At 43.2% G+C, this 20533-nt stretch overlaps 1 protein-coding gene across 1 annotated transcript in view; it reads right to left on the minus strand.

Annotated features, from left to right (window-relative positions):
• Positions 1 to 7774, minus strand: part of SLC4A8 (solute carrier family 4 member 8) — an 82291-nt gene extending 74517 nt beyond the window's left edge. The window contains exon 1 of the mRNA XM_068971422.1: positions 7749 to 7774. The gene's annotated coding sequence lies outside the window, so the exon portion shown is untranslated. The remainder of the gene's footprint in view (positions 1 to 7748) is intronic.
• Between the last annotated feature and the right edge of the window lie 12759 nt (positions 7775 to 20533).

Raw genomic sequence — 20533 nt, forward strand, 5'->3', positions numbered from 1 at the left:
ACTTATATTGAAAACTTTAAAACAAAATTAATTTATTTAAAAAATTTTTCCAGAAAATGAAAATAAATGCCAAATTGATGGCATAACTACTCTAAAAGAAATTATTCCAAATAAATTTAAAACATAATAAACTGACTGAACATCCTTAGTAACATATACCCTAAGCACAAAAAGAATTTGGAAAGATCTGAAACTGCTTTTTAGCTGTCATACTGTTGGTTACAGGGTTGGTGTTATTTTTCAGAGACTGTTCTGTACTGTGAAATACAGTAAATAATTATATGAACTTACTCTGGCACTCTCAGTGTGACTGAGACCTGGGGTTCTCAGCAGGGGTGAAAGGAGATACAATTGTAAGGCAGAAGTTAAGTAAAAACTATATAGTCCTGAATTTGAATTGGAAGTATCAACAAGAATATATATATGATATATTTATAACTTTAAAAATTTTACAATTTATAAATTTATATTTCCTAGCTCTGTCCAGACAAAATGTCTAGAAAAAATTATCAGTCGGTAGCAAGAAGTATCATTAGCACCTAGACTGTGGTATCTTAAAATATCACTTTCTGCTAAAAGACACTCAAAGACAACTAGGTTTATGTCAAAAGGACTCAGGTCCAACTTAGAGAGGGCCCTTACTAACACAGGACAATCTGAGCATCAGTAAAGGTGATAACTATAACAGATTGAAAATATCAAATATATTTGAATCCATGAGTTCACCATGTCACTTTAAAAATTAGTTAACTGGTCAACATTGGAGGATAATACTAGCAAGTGAAAAAATGAAGTGAAAGTGTTAGTCACTCATTCGTGTCTGACTCTTTGCAATACCAGGGACTGTAGCCTGCCAGGCTTCTCTGTCCAAGAGACTCTCTAAGCAAGAATAATGGAATGGGTTGCCGTTCCCTCCTCCAGGGAATCTTCCCAACCCAGGGATCCAACCTGGGTCTCCTGCACTGCAGGCAGACTCTTTTATCATCTGAACCACCAGGGAAGCGCAATACTAGTGAGTGAAATTCGCTCAGTTGTGTCCGACTCTTTGAGACCCCATGGACTATGCAGTCCATGGAATTCTCCAGGTCAGAATACTGGAGAGGATAGCTGTTTCCTTCTCCAAGGGATCTTCCCAACCTAGGGACTGAACCCAGGTCTCCTGCATTGCAGGCAGATTCTTTACCAGCTGAGCCATGAGGGAAGCCCCAATACTAGCAAACCAATTCATTATTTTGCAAACTGGTGAAAATTCATCCTGGCCTTCCTATATAAATTGTACCTTACAGTGATACCATAGAGTAGATGAGAGAAGTTTCCTATTATAGAAAAGACTAAATGAAAAAATAATGTTAGCATTAGGACATTGCCATTTTACAATCCCTAATGGACTGCATTGATTTTCAAGGCCACTAACACCACAAAAAGAGAAACAACCAGACACTATGCCTCCTAATGGGAGACCTTATCACCACCCATGAGGTAATCTTACCAAATAAATTGTCCCTGAATCTGATCAAGACTCTACGCCCAAAAACCAATTTCCCGAAAATACAAAGAAACACAGTTCCATGGAAAAACAACACCACAGGAATATAATCAGCAAAATCCAGACTGTGGGAAAATCTAAAGCTATAGGATAAATCCTCTCCCCACCATCTTTTTTAAAATAAAAAAATTGCAAGAAGACAAAGAGACAGAGACAGAGGAACCTAAAACCAATAGGTCAAAAGAGACCACAAACCAATCACAAAGTGTGGACTTAATTTGAATCTTGATTTAAACAAACTAACAAAAATAATTTTTTAGTTATTGACAAAATAATTTTTAAGGATATGACATTTGAGACAACTGGAAGTTTTTCTTTCATGACATTAAAGAAATTGTTATATTCTCTTTAGGTGGTACTATGCTTATTTTTTAAAGAATATTTACTTTTGGGACTTCCCTGGTGGTTCAGACGGTAAAGAATCTGCCTACAAAGCAAGAGACCTGGGTTCCATCCCGGGTCGGGAAGATCTCCTGGAGAAGGAAATGGCAACCCACTCCAATATTCTTGCCTGGAGAATCCCAGGGATGGGGGAGCCAGGCAGACTATAGTCCATACAGTTCACAGGGTGGCAAAGAATTATTTTTGCAAATTGTTATTTTCTTTTTTAGGTGGCACTATGGTTATTTTTTTAAAGCATCTTAGTACTCTTTTATTACTCATACTGAAATATTTACCAATAAAATTGAACAATTACAGATATGTAAAATAAGTTAACTTAGAAACACTGTTTTTCTCACATTTTATAAAATAATGTTATTCACAAGCCTCAATACATCTTTAACATCAATGTCTTCCTCAATACCATAGATGCTTTGAGTCAATTTTCCAGAGCATGTCAGCTTCATTTCCACCTAAGCGGTAAAGGCGCTCATAAAAAGTCAAGTCCTTTCTGAAGAATAACTTCTTGGTGGAAAAAACTCATCTTTATTTTAGACTTACTTATTATTTGTGAATTTCCTGATAGCAGGAGCCATGTATTTTCATCTTTTTATTCTCCCAGAGCCTAACACAGTAGTTTACCACTGTAAGTAGCCTGCACTCCTGTAAGTTCCAAGAGGGTAGGTACTGTGTCTTTTGTTGACCACCATGTACCTAGCACCTAGTACCATGTCCAGTATGTGGTAAGTATCCAATACATTTTTAAAATATATTTTTAATTGGAGGATACTTGCTGTACAATGTTGTGCTGGTTGCTGCCCTACAGCATGAATCAGCTGTAAGCATACATACCCCCCCTCTCTCTTGAACCTCCCTCCCACCTCCCCACCCCATTCCACCCCTCTAAGTTGTCATAAAGTACCAGGTTGGGCTCCGTGTGTTATACAGCAACTTCTCATTAGCCATCTATTTTACATACGGTAATGTATATGTTTCATTGCTCCTCTCTCAATTCGTCCCACCCTCTCTCTCCTGCCCCCACTGTGTTCACAAGTCTGTTCTCCATGAATGCATCTCTATTCCTGCCCTGCAAATAGGCTCATCAGTACTATTTTTCTAGATTGCATAATATGTGTTAATTGTACAATATTCATCTTTCTCTTTCTGACTTACTTCACTGTGTATAACAGGCTTTAGGTTTATCCACTAGAACTGACTCAAGTGGGTTACGGCTAAGTAATATTCCACTGTATATATGTACCACAACTTCTTTATCTATTGATCTGTCAATGGACATCTAAGCGGCTTCCATGTCCTAACTATTGTAAATAGTGCGGCAATGAACATTGGGGTACGTGTGTCTTTTTAATTACAGTATCCAATATATTTTGATGAATGAATATTTGTTAGTTTTCCAAACTTTCTCATATGTTTCCTCATAAAACCTCACACATGTGTATACCTATATACATATACATGAATAATTTTTCATGTTGGCTTCCCCACCATTTTGTAATATCCAGAGGACAGGGGCCAGCTGATTATAATGCTTAATACTGTCCACAGACATCTGACACAGCACAGAACACAGAATCTAGAGAAAGCGGGGAGGGAGGGGTGGTTGATTTCTTGACTCTAAGACTATAAAAGCAAACTGTATAGAGCCAGGTCAGTCAGCTGAAAAATTCAGGTTGAAAATCAACTTGCTTGTTACTTTAATTTAGCTTGGTTAATCACAGTCTAATGTCACTGAATAAATGTTCATGCACCTTCTGTGTCTTACTAAAGAAAACAGAACTACTGTCAAACACCATCAGCCAAGCACTGTTGAGATCTATTGCTCACAGAAAAAGATTCTTTTCAAAATATTACTGCTCACTGACAATGCCCTTGGTCACCCAAGAGCTCTAACAAAGATGTACAATGACATGTTGCTTTCATGCCTGCTAACAATACAATACCCATTCTGTAGCCCATGGATCAAGGAGTCATTTCAATTTTCAAGTCATATTATTTAAGGATACATTTCATAATGTATGTAGTGCCTATGGAGAGTGATTTCTCTGATGGGTACGGGCAAAGAAAATTGAAAATCTTCTGGAACAGAGTCACCATCCTAAATGCCATTAAGAACATTCATGATTCATGGGAAGAGGTCAAAATATCAATATGAACAGGAGTTTGGAGGAAGTTAATCCCAACCCTCATGGATGAAGCCTTCAGGGGTTCAAGACTTCAGAGGAGGAAGTAACTGCGGATGTGGTGGAAATAGCAAGAAAACTAGAATCAGAAGTGGAGCCTGAAGATGGGACTGGATTGCTAGAACCACACAGTGAAACTTGAATAGATAAGGAGTTGCTTCTTCTGAATTAGCAAAGAAAGTGGCTTCTTGAGATGGAATCTACTAGATGGGATCTTCATAAGAAGCAACTCCTTATCTGGGAAGATGCTGTTGAAATGATAACAAAGAATTCAGAATATTACATAAACTTAGTTGATAAAGCAGTAGCAGGGCTTGAGGGGACTGGCTCCAATTTTGAAAGAGGTTCTACTGTGGGTAAAATGCTATCAAACTGCATTGCATGCTACAGAGAAATTGTTCCTGGAAGGAAGAATCAATGGATGTGGCAAACTTCACTGTTGTCTTATTTTAAGTAACTGCAAGTCATCCCAACCTTCAGCAACCACTGCCCTGATCCATAACCAGCCATCCACATCAAGGCAAGACTCTCTGCCAGCAAAAACATTATGACTTGCTAAAGGCTCAGATGATGGATAACATTTATCAGCAATAAAGTATTTTTTAATTAAGGTATGTACATTTTTTAGATATAATGCTATTGCACACTTAATAGATTACAGGAGAAGATAAACATAGCTTTTATATGCGCTGAGAAACCAGAAAATCTGTGCTACTTGCTTTACAGTAGTCACTTTATTGTGGTGGTCTGGAATTGAACCAGCAGTATCTCCAAGGTATGCCCATATTCTGACGGTGGTCATGTCATTAAAAAAAGGAAAAAGGTCCTTAATCTTTAGTAATACATACTTAAGTTTTTACTGATGAAATGATACAGTGTCTGGGATTTGGAGACTGGGTAGAGACATAGATGAAATAAGACAGGCTGTCTGTTCATTGTTGAAGCCAGGTCATGGGATACACGATGATTCATTTTTCAATTCTCTCTACTTTGGAATATCCTTAAAATGTTGGATAAATTTCAAACATATTAAGCTTTGCTTAAAATCATAAAACATGAAAATAAAAGAACATTAAGTCTCAGTTGTCTGTGCTTATTGCAGATTCTTCACCATGCGATTAGTATGGACCTCTGATACTGTCCTTATTTATGGTAGCGAGGATTTCTTAACCATGAATTTCCAGGATTCCTATGAATGGGCTTCAGAGGATTATATGCGAGTGTGCATTTTTCTTAGGAGAGATTCCATAGCTTTCATCAGATTCTCAAGGGTACTTGTGACTCAGAAAATATTAGCATCATGAGAACCACATGGTATAAGTTTAGGAGAAAAAGGAAAGGAGGACAGGAGGGAAAGAAGGGTGAACTGGAGAAACAACCCGGTTTCTGTACCTCTTCCTGACTCATGACCATGACTCACAATATAAATGTGAACTGATGTGGGTGCCTACCCGAAGGATTCAGTAAGATAAAAAGAACTAAGAGGGTTAAATACACACTAAAACACTGAAATTGCAAGGCACGTTGTGAGAAAGAAAGCACTGTTATGAGCCTTGAAAAATGAATGAATTACAGCCGAGTAGCAGACCAGCTTCTCACTTACAGTTAATGGACAAATTAAAAGGCAGAGGCGGGGCTGTCTTACATAATGGCCCCAGATCCTTGAAGCAACCACAAAGGCTGCAGCAGGCAGTGGAGCCCACCTTGAGCCCTCTCCCTGACCCCTCCCTGTGGCTCCACTCTGGTCCTGAGAGGTGGCAGTCCTGCCAAACTCAGCTCTGCTTCCTCTCCTGCAGTCAGCCTCAGAGCCTTTCACCTCCAAAGACCCCTTTCCTCTTTTATCTAATGTTTTTCAGATAACAGCCTCCTACCCCACCCACCCAACAACAATAAGAGTCAAGTGTTTATTGAGTTCTGATACACAACCATTTTTAAATTAAACACAGAAGCGACTTTTAGGGTTTCTTATCAGTAAGCTGAGTTTCTATAATTAATATTAGGAACAAATATTTACAGAACACTGACTGTATATCTAGCATTATGCTTTACATATATCATCTCAACCCTCACAACAGTCCTAAATAAATCAAGGCTAAGTAAGATCTCACAAGGGCTGAGGCAGGAGGAACTCCAACTCAAGTTTCTCTGTATTAACATTATATACTATAACATATTAACATCATACACTAACACCGCCAAAAGCAAAGAACCTGGTCATTTTAGAGAGTTCAGGTCACCTAATCATGGATTAATGTCCACAGTGAAAACAGCTCAAGATTGTCACATTGTTACCTTCTTAAATCCTTGTACTTCACACTGCCTTTACTGACCAGAGTTCAAATATAGTTCTCCATCTCTTCACTCTTGACTTCCTTTTTATCCAGGAAGCTCATGAATTCTGACCCCTTGTAGACACCATCACTGAATCTGACCCAGAGATCCTCAACTCTCTAATGCCCTCAATCTGACTTCCTCACTGGATGAAGACAATGGATAGTAAGAAAAGGGGGTTCCACGAGGTTGTATGCAGCTGTTCTGGTCCTCCTCTCAGGGGCCATGAGCTCCTGACCAGCCACGAGTTTCCTAGTCTGACTCTTCAGCAGGCTGCTAGGAGCCTAAAATTGCAAAGTGACTCTGGTTTCTCAGTGATTTTTCTTTTTTATTGAACCCCACTTGGAATCACTCCTCTTCAGTACAATTTACTAGTAAGCAAATTGCAGTTTGCAGAATAATGGCTCCCAAAAGATTTGCACATCTTAATCCCTGGAACCCAAGAATACGTTGCTTTATACAGCAATAGGGAATTAAGGTTGCAGATGGAAGTAGGGTCGCTAATCAGTGGATCTTAAAATAAGGACGTTATCTGGATTATCCATGGGTTCAATGTAATCACAAGGATCCCTAAAAATGGAAGAAGAAGGTAGGAGAGTTGAGCCAGAGAATGAAGTTTGATGACAAAAGCAGGGACTGAGAGATGCTGTGCTGCTGGTTTTGGCTGCTGAGAGAGGGAACTGTGAGCTAAGGCATGCAGGCAGCCTCACAGAGCTGAAGTTAAAGGGACAGATTCTCCCACAGAGCCTTCAGAAAGAAACACAGCCCCGCCAACACTGATTTTAGCCCAGGGAGACTCATGATGGAAATCTGAAGTATAGAACTGTAAGATACTCAGTTTGTGTTGTTTTAAGCCAATAAATGTGTGGTTTGTTAGGGCAGCGATAGACACTAATACATACATCATGGCTTCCTAACTAGCAAGATCAGAGTAAACCTGTTACTACTTTATGGGAAACAACCAACCTCTCCATTATCTTGGATTTGTTGCTGTTACCTAGCAGCAGATTTAGAATAAACATGTTGCTTTTCTGTGTTCTGATTACCATTGTGATAGGCTTAATTGAGAGCCCTGTCCACCCTGCCAAGGCAAACCCTGAGCAAAGACAATTATCTACAAGTTCAGAAGGAAGTAAATTTGCAATCTGAATTGCATCCCCAGCCTACCTCAATTCTCTGCTTGGCAGGAAAGCCCACACCTCTCCTACTGAAGCTCCCCAGTAGAGCTGATAGCACCAGGTAAAGAGAATGCTCATGTGTCCCTCAATTCCCACACAGGAAAGGAACACCTAGTGTGAGGTGGGAGAGGCTGGAGGCGTGCAGACTGTATGTACACTGCAAGGCAGTGAGAGGAGAAGCTGCTATGGTGGATACTTCTGTTCAATACATACTGACTGTGTCCCATGAACTGACCATGGCACTCAGAAGTCACCAGCTTTCTACAGAGACATGCATGCATTCACTCAGTAGACATGCACCAACGTGGGCCAGGGCCAGCAGGCACTAGCATCCAGGAGATTTTCCAGGTCCACTTTAAACATGAAGTGTGCCTCTCTTCCCATCAGCCAAGTTTCCCAATTATCACCCATTCACCAGGATTTGTTATTCTGAAGATTTCTACAGATTTCCCAGTCTGAGTTGGTCTGATTCACATAAAAGCCTTTGTAATTGCCCTAATGCACCTGCACCTCCCTTTACCATTTGTGCCCTCTCTGAGCCTCCCTGAGGTTCTCAGCACCACTTGGCTCAAGTGCTGACAGTTTCAACCTCCGTAGCCTTCTCTTCCAGAAATTCTGCTCAATTCTGAAAATGCTGATCAGGAGAATTTGAAGCTACAGACGTCCCTTGTTCCAGCCCAAACTACAGGTTCTCCCTCAAGCTTTCTGATCTTCAGCTCTTATCATGCCCTTTAAGAACCCACCACCTTCGGAGATCTCATTAAAATTCAATAATGCGGGCCTTCGTTAACTCATTCTAAATTCCACCAACAGCCACCTAGCTGTCCCCCATCATCCCAGCTCTTCCCACTCTAATATATCCTTTGTACTCCTTGCCACACATATATTCCCAAACATGTTAAAGTGCTCACTTTGAACCAGGCACCAGTCTAGGTGCCAGAGGCACAAGTTATGGTCATGTAGACCAAGGGCACATTCTTTGGAGAGGGTCAGCTCTGCCACTTATTAGAAGTTACTTAACCTCTTGGTTTCCTCATTTGGAAAATAAGGATAAGAAGGGCATGTAAATCTTATGGTCATTGAAAGACTGAGGCAATGCCTGGAAAGCACTAGGCACAGTACCTGGCACATGTCACACATTCATGCAAGTTAACTTACAGAAACAGCAAACAAAGGAGCTGGCAGGTCAGCAGCAGAGATGAACATGTAGAGTTCACAAGTAAGGGGTGGAAGAAGTAATATGACTTCGTGAGTGTTGTGAGCAGAAAAGACTAAGTGAAATTCCGATAGTGATACAGTGCTCATGTGTGCTCAGGCATGCCAACTCTTTGTGACCCCATGGACTGTAGCCCACCAGGGTCCTCTGGCCATGGGATTCTCCAGGAAAGAATACTGGAGTGGGTTGCCATGCCCTCCTCCCAAGGATCTTCCTGACCCAGGGATCAAACCCAAGTCTTCTGCATCTCCTGCATTACAGGCAGATTCCTTACCCACTGAGCCACCTGAGAAGCCCACTGAGCCACATGGGAAGCCCACTGGTACAGAGCCAGACCTTAAAGATTAAAACGGAATATTCTAGGTAGACAGGAGGGGGAATGTTTTCCAGCTAGAACACATGAGCAAAGACACAATAGCAGAAATGGGAGACTTTTAAACAGGGAACGTGATAAAGCAATGGTCATCTCAGACTCTGGGCTAATACTGACAAGACCATGAGCTCCTTAAGGAGAGGCACACTGGCTGTGGATACAGGAAAGTCATTCACTCACTCAGAACATCAACTTTATTCCAGGCACTGTGTAGACAAAAAGATTTTCTGCCCAGTCCATCCCATCATAATGCTTCTATTTAAAAAGATAATAAACAAGACCATATCACGTAAGTCATATATGCTATTAAGAAAGTAAAGCAGAATCAGGGGCTTCCCTGGTGGTCCAGTGGTTAAGACTCCATACTCCCAATGCAGCAGTCATGGGTTCCAATCCCTGGTCAGGAAATTAAGATCCCATATGCTGCATGGTGTGACAAAAATAAATGAATAAAAACTAAAGCAGATCATATGAAAGAGAGTAACTGTGAGTGGAGGCCAAGGACAGCTACTCTGAGGAGGTGACATCTGAGTTGAGTCACGAGAGGACTTGGGTAGAAGAAAATCCACAGGAACAACAAGAACAAAGCTCTTGTAGAATGAGGAGCTGGTTGTGCTGGAGAAACAGAAAGAGAGCCAAGGCAGGAGTGCATGGTGAGAGAGTTGGAAAGGCTATCAGGGAGGGTGGGCAAGGCCCTGGTCATAATGAAACTGGGGAGGCCATAATAAGATGTTCGGATTTTATTCTAAACTGCACTGGGAAGCCACTGAAGGGTTTCAAGCTAGGATATGACATCATCTTTAAATGATGTGTTTGTAAAAGCTCTCTCTAGCTGCCACAGGACAAGTGGACTGTAGAAGGAGAAGCAGGAGAGAAAGCAGAGGGAACTGTCAGGGGTCAGCACAGTAGTCCAAACCAGAGGAGACAGCCTAGGCACACGGTATGTAGATGTGATGCCTGGAATCTCTGTTTACATCAAGTACACAGCCAGCTCACTTTGCAAGGTCCATCTCCCCTTCACACAGCCTTCATACAGGAGGTTTTGTTGGTAATTTTCAATTGATTGACTTGTCTCCCCCAAATTACCCCCATTTCCTTTCCTCTTTCTATCCTCATTTCTTTTCCCCCCGTATCTTATCTCAAGTACCCATTTGCCCATCACCTGACTCAGCCTTTACAAGGTCTTGCTGTTCCCATCCTGTTTTTTTCTCTCTCCTCACCCCACCATCCCCGAGTTTCATGAACTAGATGTAAAAGATATAATTACTTTCTGTCCTACCCCAGAAGCACTCAGGAATTATCAGTTTCACAGAGCACCAACAGAAGCCTGGGGGTTATTATGATCCTGACAATACAACTGGAACACATTCTGCATATTAAGGACACTGTCTCCCCACATTCGTTCCAGCCTGTTCTCCCCACTGCAGCCAGAAAATCTTTCAGGAGGAGAATCTGATCATAATCTCACTGGCTCTCATTCTCTCTCTGGCTCCTCTCTCTCCTTCTCTCTGTATGCTATGACCCTGGAGTACATCTCACACCATTCACCTCTTTGCTCCCTGTGGCTCCAGCCACTCTGGCCTTCTTTCAGATCTTTGAACCCGCTGGGCCCCCTCTGCTGTTCTCTTTGTCTCCAAAGCCCTTTGATCTCCTTCTTCCCTCAGTTGACACTTATTCTTTAGATCTTTGCCCAAATTTTCTTCCTTAGCAAAACCTCTGATCTGAGACCAAAGCTGGAACCACTGTGATACACATTCACAGCACCACATATCTTTCTTTCTAAGCACTCATCACAGTTTATAATAATACATTTATTTGTGTGACTGTTTGATTAAAATGATTATACACACACACACACTAAATGGGAAACTCCAGCAGGGCAAGAATATTGCCTATTTTTGCCCATCACTGTATCACAAACATAAGCTGAATATTCTTCGTAGACCTTAGGAGAATTAGATATGGAAGGATTTCCCAAAATCGCAGATGTTGTTCCTTTTTTGATGGAGCAAGCAAAAGGAATTATGGGTCATCTAGTAGCAAACTACTGCCAGAAGAGGAGTGAGTCAGTGACACCCATTTTGCTACAAACTCAGAAAAGAGTTCTCTCTGTCTCTTTACAAAAACCATCCTGACATCAATGTGGCCCTTGTTTCAAGACCTGTCATCCTTCTGAGTAGTTCCATCATTCTCTTCACAGCCCCCCACTTCATATCTGACCTCCCTTCAATATCTCTTTGCAGAGCAGTAAGCATATCGGTCACCTGATGGGCACAGGAAAGAGGGGAGTGAGAATTCAATGAGTTCTCTCTCCTATACTGGTTTCACAAAGCCCCTTCCCAAACAGCTGCTCATTTAGTTCTCAAAACCACCCCGTGAAGTAAGCAAAGCAGGTATTCTTATCCCTATTTTACTAGATAGGGAAATGTGATTCAAAGAGGCAAGTGACTTACTCAGGGTCACAAAGCCCATGTGAGGCAGATGCAGATTTGAGCCTACAGTGTCTGACACCCAGCCCAATGCTTTACCTTACATTAGCCACCCCAACAGTTAGCAGTTTCTTAAACCTGTTTCTTCATTTCTTTAAGTAAACACCTGTTCCTGACCCCTCGGCACTTTTCCAGCCGCTGTCCACTTCGCTATCCAGAGCTTGTCAGCCCGTCTGTGCCACGGAATGAAGGGAGTTTTATGCACACGAACAAGGCTGAGCGTTTGGTCCGAGCCTCCAGTCTTTTCCAGCTCTTCCTCTGAGCCAGTAAGGAACCAGAAAGCTCCATTAATAAAACACAAAGAGGAGACCTGCCCCGCCAGAGCAAGGTCGCTGGCTATCCTTTCTCCCACGTTCCAGCAGGACGCGGCAAGGCCAGAAGCCAGCCTCTTTCCCAGCAAGGAGGACCTGAGCAGAACAGAGGTCACCGGCCGCGGGCTGTCAGGGCTCCTCAGCTGGCCACGCAAAGGATGCGGCTCCCGGTTTGGCCCAAGGTCACCCTCTCGCAGCCCGGGCCCGATCCCCGACCGCCCGGAGCGCCCCCTGGTGTCGCGGGCTGGCCTCCCCTCGCCCTCAGGGAGCGGCCTGCGAAGCCCCGGCTCGGGGGCAGAGAAAGGAGGGTGGGCAGAGGATGAGGAGGCTGAGCCCCTGGGAGGGGCGGGAGGCGGGGCCCTACCTGATAGCTGAGGACGCCATCCGGATCGTTACTCCCGGCCGGCATGGCGGAGCCCAACTAGGTCTCGCCCGCGGGGTCCAGGCCGAACGTCAGCAGGCCACGCACTCCGGTCGGGTTTGAGCAGATCGCCCGAGCGGCGACCCCTACCCCGGTGCCAACGGTCAACCATCAACCGCCGCCGCCTCCATAGCCACCGGCCCGCGAGGCTTCGCCGCAGCCAATCAGCGCGCGGCCTGTACGGCCAATCAGTGCGCGGAGCACGGGAGGACGCTGTCCGGCGGTACCCTGGGCTACCAGGAGGTGGAGGAGGGAGCCGGGGGAGCCAATCGCTCCCGGGCCCGGTTGCCATGGAAACCCCCTCCCTCCCTTCAAGGGCCTCTGGGCTTGAAGGTCCTCCCAACTGCTTGCTAGAAATTGAAGATCTCGTGGTTCTATTTGAGGATGCACCTGACCCTTGAAAACTGAGAAAGTGTCAGGTTTGCCTATCATGATTTTATTCCTTGGTCATAATTATTTTTAAATTCTGGGGAACCATCCCTTGAGCTTGCAGAAGGAAGTAACAGAATGAGAGGGAAGGGCCTTCTCAAATTACTGGTTAATCCTCGAGCTAGTGGCCAGATTAAATAGTATCAAAGAGAAGCAGGCAGGCAGTAATCCAATCCCCTCCACAGATTGACTACGAATACAGGTCTTCTCCCTGGGCCTCAGGTTGGCAGTGAAAAGCAGGAGGTTGAGCTAAGGAAGATGGTTGAAACAACTCCACAAAAATGCTTCCAACTTTTCTGAGAAATAATCTAGGGCAAATTATTTAACAAAAGAATAACTGCTGATTTAAGGCAAAGTTAGAAACCCATGAGTAACACATTCAATTTGATTTGGGTTTAAAACAAGAGAGACTGGCCATAATCCAACCAACCCTCTGTCCCAAGAGGAGGAAAGGGGTCTTTTACTTTATGTCCACTATCACATCAGACGGTAGGAGAGTCCACATTATTAAAAGAAAAACAGCAGGTGCAAATCATTCTCAGCCTCCGGAGAAACTACACTTGGGGAGCGTAGCCTGGCTGGTGCACATTAAATGTTCAACCTCTGCATACCATTGCTTGCACTGGCTCTGAAATTTGAACCGAGTTTGTGCTTCCATGTCCCTGAGGCAGAACCATATTTCCAGTCTTCAATTTAAGGTCTTGGGCCCATTTCTGAGTCTTAGTGTTCATTTCCCCAGTCTCTGTTGACCTTTTCACTAATTCCGTCCCTTGAATCTGTAATTCACCCCCATTTTTCCCCATCAAAACTTTAATCATACTTCAAAGTCAACCTCAAAGGCCACCTATTCCAAGAAACTTTATTCTCCTCTCCTCAATACCCCTAAGAGATGTCATCACTCCCCTTTGAGTCTTCATAGCACTTCATACCTTCCTTATAGCAGTTACCATGCTATGGTCAAGTACTTTAATTAAATGTTAATTTTAGCTTACTTTAACACTGTCACTTTTTGAAGGCAATAATTATTTTTCTTATACCCTTCTGTACAAAGCTGCAAAGAATGCTGGGCACATAGAACATAATTATAAATATGTAAGTTATATAAATATATATAAATAAATATAACTTATAAATATATAAGTGACTATATGTACTTTTAATTCAGTCTAACAAAAAACATATTAAACACAAAGTACAAGCCCAAATGGCACTGAAGATGCAGCAAAATCTAAAATAAAATATGTATCTCCAGAGGGCTTATGGTCTAATCAGGGGAACAGGATATATGTTAATATGATGGCAAGATAACAGAATATAAAACAAGAGCCATATGAGGACTATAGACAACAAAGGTTATAAAAATTTAGAAGAGAAAATGTTAATATGATGACAAGATAATAGAACATAAAACAAGAGCCATATAAGTTATATAGATAACAAAGATGATAAATATTTCCAAGAGAAAATAATTTTTTTTTACTTGGAACATGACACAGAGGACATTGGTTTCGGTTAAACCCAAAAACAGTCAAGCCAAAGTAAGGAGAGCAAGCATCTTAGTTCTTAGGGAATGAGACCCATTCAGGATAGCCACAATTTGGACCAAAGCAGAAAGGTATGGAGAAGAGCAGTAGGAAATAAAAATTGTGGTAAAGAAAAAATGACCAAGAGAAACAGCTAATCAGTTCAGACTTTTTTTTTTCTCCTATGATAGAAAATATGATACTGTTGAAAATTTTAAAGAGTTTGTCCACACACTAGGACCTGGGTTTAGTGGTGTAAATGCACTATGTCATTTAATATTCCTAACCCTTCATAGTTTATCCATTTCACTGGCAAGAAAATTGAGGCTGAGAAGTTTAGCAACTTTCTCAAGGTTAAGTAGATAATAGGCTGGGATATGATTACCTCTTGAGCCTTGCAATCTAGTGGAGAAACAGCAAACAAGTAAAAATGAACACAATTACAGATTATGAGAGCTGCAGTGAAGTAAACTGCAAGGTTATGTGATAGAGTATTGGCCAGGGGGGTGGAGAGAGCCACTGTAGATGGGATGGTCATGGAGGGCTTTTCTGAGGAGGTGAGGAGAGTCTCATTTGATGAGTCAAGGATGGTTCTGTCTGAGCTTAGAGTCCCTGGCCACTATATGACACTGTCCTACGTAAGTGGTACCACTGGTGAAATCTGTCACTGGGGGCAAGGGAGGTTAGAGGGGGGAAGCTGAGGCAGAGGGTCATTTAGGCTGACTGGCAACATGGCAATTCTGGAGGGGCCAGGGATGGTGACCAGATGTGCCCTCCATTTGCCACTCCCTAAAGAGCCAGCTCCCGTGGTGCTTTCATGAGAGTGGGCGCAAGTTGTCAGGGCACAGAGAAGAAGCAGGAGGGAGAGGATTACTGCTAGGAGCTCTGCAAGTCTGATTTGACTCCAGTTCGAATGTAGAAAAAGTCAGAGCCTCTGGCTCTTGACTCCAGGGTCAAGAGCCCCATCTTCTGGTCTGTTGTGCAAATTACAAAAGGAATTGGCTGCAGAGGCGGCTGCAAGACTGCCCTGAGGCAGCTGTCTGTCTGCAGAGACAGGCTCTCCCCTCCCAGGCCTGTCTTGTGTCCTCCTTCCCAAAGAAGGCGAGCTCGCTGGCTCCAGGCTCTAGGCACTAGGCTGCCGGCACCTTCAGCTCTCTACACAGCTTGGAAAGGAGCAAATATGCCGCTCTCAGCCTGGCCAGCAAAGAGGTGTGGAAGGAGCTGGAAGGAGGAAGATATTCAGCCAAGGACACCACCTCACACTGATTATTCTTCTAAAGAAAGTGGGGGTTATGGGGGAGTGGGGGGCGGTGGCGCGGAGAACCCAGCAAAACAGAACTCAGACACTTCTGAGGCCTGCACAGAATTCTTGGAGGAGGAGACATAAAATAGACAGGAAAATGAAAATATGGGTGGAGACAGAGACCACACACACATACACACACACACACACACAGCTCACAGGGAAGCACAGAGGCTTGCAACAACTCTGTGAGGTACGTGCTATCTCCTCCATCATTTTACAGATGAGAACACTGAAGACTGAGGCTTAGAGATGTGAGCTACCCCAGTTCACACAGCAAGCACAGTCTATAAATGGAGACCCTGAGTCTGAGCCAGAAGTAGCTCATTACAGAGTATACACACTTAACCACTCACTGCCTCCCATGGGGCTGCCTGGACTTCAGTCCTTCCCTAACTTTAGAGGCTCCACCCTCCCTTTGTGACTTCCGAATGTGGCTATTTTCCCATCTTTGTCTCTAGATCCTTCCTTTCTCTAATACTAGTGTTCTTAAACTTTGGTGGGGAGAGGTTAGGTCTTGAGCCTCTGGGGACATGATAAAATCTGTGGGACTCTCTTTTCAAGTAAGTAGACAGAGAGCCAAATTTTGCATCTCATTGTAAGGATGTGTTCACAGCCTGCCCAGGGAAGCATGAAGCACCTTACCTGTATTATTTTTAAATATTGTCTGGAAAACATTGAGATTCTCTTATTCAGGGACAAAAAGGCACGAAACACAAGTAACTCAAAAGGTCTGAGGAAATGTCCTCACGTAATTGCAACCAATTTTTCCATCAAAAGCATCTTAATTTCTCCATCTATATACCATGTTTCTTGCCCAGTTTAAACTGTCAAAAGAGCTGCCAGGGCAGAGGTTTTGGTCTTTACTTGCCATTAGGTATCACCCAATCCCAGCCGCATCTTATACCTGATTTGGTTTCTCCACATTCCTCTTAATTATACATCAAAAACCAAGGAAAGGTTGGAGGGAAAGAGGTCGGGATTCGAGGAAAGACTTAATTAGGGCTTGTTGTGCGGCCGGCCGTCTGGGAGCATTTCCTGTGAAGGGAGCGGGGAGCCGGAGAGAGACACTATTCTTGTCAAGCTGGAAAGGTCACGCAGGTGCGTGATGTGCAGTCAGCTCTTGCCAAGTCACAGCACATCTAGAGAGACTACAGAATACAGTTTTCTTTGCTCACAGCAGGCTGCCAGCCTGGGACACGACACATCACACAGAAAAACAACACAATGCTACACAAACCGAGTCTTGCCTGCGAAAATCACTCTCCCTCCATTCGTCATCATCAACATCATCCATAGAAATCGCCTATACCGGGGAATTCCCTGGTGGGTTCAGTGGTTAGGACTTGGCACGTTTACAACCACAGACCTGGGGTTCAATCCCTGGATGGAGAACTAAGATCACACTAGCTGTGCGGCATGGCCAAAAAGGTTTTTAAAAAGAGGACTGGACTTCCTTGGTGGTACCGTGGCTAAGAATCCGCCTGCCAGCGCAGGGGACGCAAGTTTGATCCCTGGTCCAGGAAGATTCCACATGCCGTGGGGCAGCTAAGCCCGGGCACCACAACTACTGAGTCAGCGCTCTAGAGCCCGAGTGCCACAGCCACTGAAGGCCGAGCGCTTGGAGTCTGTGCTCCACAACAGGAAAAGGCACAGCAGTGGGGCGCCTGAGCGCCACCGCAGAGAAGCTCCTGCTAGCGGTAACTGGAGAAAGCCCACACTAAGCAGGAAGGTGCCGAACCGCTAAAATGAAATACACGTTATATATCTAAAAAGAGGACTCCCCTGGTGGTCCAATGGATAAGAATCTGCCTGCCAATGCAGGGGACACAGGTTCAATCCCTGGTTCAGGAAGCTCTCACACGCCTCAGGGCAACCAAGCCCAGGCGAACTGCTGAAACCCTAGCCGAAATGAGAAGCCCGCGCACCACGACTACGGAATAGCCCCAACTCGCGGCAAAAGCCCGAGCGCCAAAAATAAATAAATATGAAACAAAATGATAGGTGAAAGAAAAGGAATTGCCTGTGCTGTACTCATTTACACCTTGCTCCAGACTCAGTAAGGCTCTGGTAGACAGAACCCATTCAAACTGGCAAAAACCTCCTTCTCCTTTCTCTGGGATCACAACTGAGATATTTGGACAAAGGCAGAAGGAAAGGACTGCTGCTGCTGCTGCTGCTAAGTCGTTTCAGTCGTGTCCGACTCTGTACAGCCCCATAGACAGCAGCCCACCAGGCTCCCCCGTCCCTGGGATTCTCCAGGCAAGAACACTGGAGTGGGTTGCCATTTCCTTCTCCAATGCATGAAAGTGAAAAGTGAAAGGGAAGTCGCTCAGTTGTGTCTGACTTCTAGTGACCCCATGGACTGCAGCCTACCAGGCTCCTCCATCCATGGGATTTTCCAGGCAAGAGTACTGGAGTCGGTTGCCATTGCCTTCTCTGAAGGAAAGGACGGATAGAGGGAATAGAACAGAACAGAAACAGATTAGATTAGAAACAGAAACAGATTAGAACAAAACAGAAAAGTAAGCTTTGAAGAAAGAAGCTTTGGGACTTCCAGATCCACATAGGAAGTCATTCAGGAATTCAGCAGAAGTAGGTGTTAACCAAGGACCACTTGCCAAGTCCTTGCTATCAGATTTGAACACAGTTGTATTCATTAAATGCATTTACCTTATCCGTTTCTAACCAAACCTCGCCCTGCTTAGAAACCAAGTGTGTTTACAGTGGTTTTACTCCCTGTCTTATCTTCTTGGAGATAAGATCTCTTGAGCCTGTAGAGAAGTTCTTATTTCGCTTTTAACCAGTAGGCCTGGGATATCCTTAAGGTTGCTGCAGATTCAGTGCTTCACATCTGTATAATTCTATATACTCAATGTTTTTTATCACGTTACCTCATTTCTCTCAAATGGGACTGTAAATATACACAGAATATTTCACAGACTAGAAAGCTGAAATAAGCCTGGAACAGGGACTTGCCCAAGCCAGTTAACGACAGAGCTCAGTAAAGAACTACTCATGCTTTTCATGGTTTGTGTGGATTCCTAGAAATACAATTCCATGCAGCCCTTTCCTGCATAAAATTGAATTGGCTTCAACTGAACAGTAAATTGTGAATCTCCTTTAGAAACGACATGAACTCCCCATAGCAGAAACCAAGGGCTTCTGCTCTATTACCTTTTACCATCCGATTACAGTTGCATATAATTTCTACTTTGGAAAGCTTGTCAGTAATACCCATTCATTAGTTTACTGAACAAACTCTCATGAAGTTCTGAAAATAACTATTAGTGCTTATCTCTAGAAACACATTATCTGACACAGATATAAATTCAATCCAAGACACTCTTACTCCCACTAAAACACCACTTGGGGCCTTTCATTTTGCAGTTAATTTTTTTTTTTTTTAAGTGGGAGACCCATTCAGACTTCTGGGCTGGGGCAAAAGGGAATAGACATAGAATCTGAATGTATCTCAGGAATTTATCTTTTTCCACCTCTAACCTTTTGCCAAATTGAAATGACCACCCTCCTTTTTTAAAGAAGGTAGAGTTTCTCTGGTCCTTTCTTATAAAATACAAGAAAGAGTATTTGCTAGATCTACCAAGAACAGCTAGGACTGTGAGATGGGCAGTCAATGAATAGCAGAGAAAAAAATTCAGCCCTGAAGCAGATATAGAAGCACTCAGCTTTGTTTGGGGTAGGCAAAATGAACAAGGGTCATTACAGTTTGATCACAACTTATATATCTGTTGAGATTTCTCTAGAACTTCTTGCCCCTGTCCTCTAAGAATTGTTGGAAGGGACTTAAAAGGCCTATATTCCAACACCATATACAAAAATAAACTCAAAATAGATAAAAGACTTAAGTGTAAGACTGGATACTATTAAACTCCTAGAGGAAAACATAGAACACTCATTGACATAAACCACAGCAATATTTTTTTGATCTCCTAGAGTAATGAAAATCAAAGCAAAAATGAATAGGACCTAATTAAATGTAAAAGCTTTTGCATGACGAAGAAAACCATAAACAAAACGAAAAGACAACCTACAGAATGGGAGAAAATATTTACAAACAATGTGACCAACAAGGGATCGATTTCCAAAATATTACGAAGAGTTCTTACAGCTCAACATTAAAAAAATAAATAAATAAATGGGTAGAAGACAGACAGTTCAGTCGCTCAGTCCTGTCCGACTCTTTGCGACCCCATGGACTGCAGCATGCCAAGCTTCCCTGTCCATCACCAACTCCCCAAGCTTCCTCAAACTCATGTCCATCCATGGAGTTGCCGATGCCATCCAACCATCTCATCCTCTGTCGTCCCCTTCTCCTGCCACCTTCATTCTTTCCCAGCATCAGGGTCTTTTCCAATGAGTCAGTTCTTCGCATGAAGTGGCCCAAGTATTGGAGTTTCAGCTTCAGCATCAGCCTTTCCAATGAATATTCAGGACTGATTTCCTTTAGGATAGACTGGTTGGATCTCTTTGCAATCCAAAGGACTCTCAAGAGTCTTCTCCAACACCATAGCTCAAAAGCATCAATTCTTTGGTGCTCAGCTTTCTTTATAGTCCAACTCTCATATCCATACATGATTACTAGAAAAACCATAGCTTTGACTAGATGGACCTTTGTTGGCGAAGTAACGTCTCTGCTTTTTAACATGCTGTCTAGGTTGGACATAGCTTTTCTTCCGAGGAGCAAACGTCTTTTAATTTCACGGCTGTAGTCACCATCTGCAGTGATTTGGGAGCTCAAGAAAATAAAATCTGTCACTGTTTCTATTGTTTCCCCATCTATTTGCCATGAAGTGATGGGACTGGATGC

Source organism: Capricornis sumatraensis, chromosome 4, assembly GCF_032405125.1.
Source record: "Capricornis sumatraensis isolate serow.1 chromosome 4, serow.2, whole genome shotgun sequence".
Classification (NCBI taxonomy): domain Eukaryota; kingdom Metazoa; phylum Chordata; class Mammalia; order Artiodactyla; family Bovidae; genus Capricornis; species Capricornis sumatraensis.